This window comes from Pteropus vampyrus, unplaced genomic scaffold (assembly GCF_000151845.1).
Source record: "Pteropus vampyrus isolate Shadow unplaced genomic scaffold, Pvam_2.0 Scaffold319, whole genome shotgun sequence".
Lineage (NCBI taxonomy): Eukaryota > Metazoa > Chordata > Mammalia > Chiroptera > Pteropodidae > Pteropus > Pteropus vampyrus.
Window position 1 is genome coordinate 1,258,863 of NW_011889100.1, and position 2,638 is coordinate 1,261,500.

Genomic DNA, 2,638 nt, shown 5'->3' on the forward strand with positions numbered 1-2,638 from the left:
CCCTCTCGGCCACGCTCCCCTCTTCCTGGCACCCTCACTCTCTCTCTCTTCTCCCAAAGACTGTGCCATGCTCCCCCTTCGGCCACGATTACAAGTGACCCCCTGAAACTCAGGTGTCAAAAACGTAGACTGCATATGACAAATACAACTTCAAGGTCACTTCTGGAAATGGACCTCGAACTGATTTTATTGTCACAAAGAGAGAACGAACAGAATCGTAAATTATAGACACACACGCGCGCGCACGCGCACACCACGGCCGTCGCTAAGGGTGTTAGGGGCTGGGCGCGGCGTCCAGCCCTGTGGAAGACACGATGGCCTCGCACTTCTGGACCTCTGTCTGCTCATCTGACCGAGCTCTGGTTCGGGATGGAGGGGACTCGGCCTCGGCCTCTCCCCGCCCCCTCCGCCCCTTTGTCACCACTCGGGCTCTACGGTTCTTCACTGACCGTGTCCCCGGGCTGTCCTCTCTCCCTGCAACGTGACTTCTGGCGCGTTCCCTGCCAGGCCGGCCTGACGCACGCTTCTTTCTCCCACATCTCACTTGGAATCACTATAAATTATGACCCTGTGATACGAGGTGTCTCCGTGTTAGGATCAGGGACACTCAAGGTCAGAGGCAATATTATATTAGGCCTCATGGAAAAGACTTCCCAAGGTCAGGGGCGTGGCTATCCCTCCATACGCGGGGCTCCCTGGGCACCCCGGCTGTGCCTGTCTACCCCGGCTCGCTGGGGGACCACATTATCTCTTCCTCTTACTTGCTCTATCCGAGTTCTAAGGACCAGGGACACTTTGATGGGGCCTGGCAGATGCTTCAAGGCCAGAAGCTCTTCAGAAACAAGGAAACAAACTTTCTGCGGGGTCTCTGTGAAACTTCCCTGCTCTTAGCTCTCTCTATGAATCCAGAAGCCAGTGTCCAGCAGTGGGGCTGGCTTTGTCTCCCCTCTGCCTCCCATGTGAGGACCCCCTCCATACACACACACACACATGGGAAGCGCCCCACAATTCTCACCCAGTCTGAGGCCTGGACCTTCGCACGGTTTCAATGGCACGAGAGGGTCAGAACGCCTTCCAACCGCTCCCCACTTTAGACAGCTGGGCCAGTGGGAGGAGAGCCCCAGCCTCTTTCACCATGTTGGACCTGTCCCCTCCGCTGACTGGGTGGCCCCCTGAGAAATGCCTCTGACTTTGTCCTTGATCTGTATTCTGATGACCAGGTGACATGAGAGTCATTGATGGAGCAACTCCAACATGTCGGGGCTATGTGAGCACACCGCTCACATTATGCTATTTAATCCTTAAAAGTTCTATGAAGCAGGTCCCTTTTTAGTCCCATTTTCCAAGTCAAAAGTTGAGGCCAAAAGCAGTAAAGTGCATTTTTCAAGACACTGGCCACAGATTCCATCAAAATAAAATTTTCTGGACCTCCAAATACATGTACACAAAGCAACATAAAAAGTCAACAAGCCATATGTAAAATATTCAATAAGTATTTATAAGTTATTAATTTATGGCACGCATTCATTTATGCAGTTAAGATATATCAGTGAACAAATGGAAAAAAGATCCCTGACATCACAGACTTGATTGTATTGACAGATTTTCAATGATCTCTATTTCATAAGTTTCATGTAATGAAATACACATGATATCTGCATGTATAAAATTCTTATAATTTTTAATCAACATTTTAAATTACTGTTTAAATCAATTTAACTTGAAATTAAATGATTTAATCGAAACATTTTAGGTTATTAATTTAAATCATTTAATTTAAAAATATTTTAAAATTTAAACAATTTTAAATTACGTATTTTTAATTTCTTATGAAAAATCGATATTTAAAGAGTACAAATGTTTATCGAGTGAATCATTTCTCGCTAAGGACCCAGAGTAGGACATAGAAAATGTCATATATTGGATGCCTATCTCTTTCCTCTACTCCAGAGCTAATGAATATCCTGACATTGAGGTTAAGTATTTCTACGTATCTCTTTAAAAGTCTATGACATTGTAAGTCTCCTTAAAACTGTTTACATATTTTCAACTTACACATTACGTACTTGCGCCCTTAAGCAAACTCACTCTCCTATCGCGAGATCGTTCGTGAGATATTCGTGTTGATCAGTGTAGCTTGGTTCATTTTTGATCGCTGCATCGTACTCCACCTTACCACTACGCAGCTATTTATTTAAGCAGTTTCTTAGTCATGAATATTTATGTTGCTTCCGATTGTTTTGCAATTCTGAAAGTCCATTGTTAAGCATTCTCTACGTATTGTCTCTGCGTAGGGCAGTCTCCCTAGGATACGCTACCCAGGCATTGCCTGGTCGCACTGTAGAGAGGCTCATCTCTTAACCTTACGATATATGACTCCGTGCCTCTCCGGTTCCCGCTCCCCCCATGAGCTCCTTGTGCTTCAGATCCTGTCGACATGTCGTGACATAAGACATTCAGATGTCATCCAAAGGCGAGTGTGGAACAGAATCTCATTGTTGTGTTGTTCGTTACCCTGATCATAAGCAGTCTTGAGCACCTATTTATAGGTTTATTGAACAATGTTTTTTTCCTTCTGTAAATTGCTCTTCTTTCCTTAAGGATATTTCCTGATTTCTTGACTTGCATTTCTTTAGAT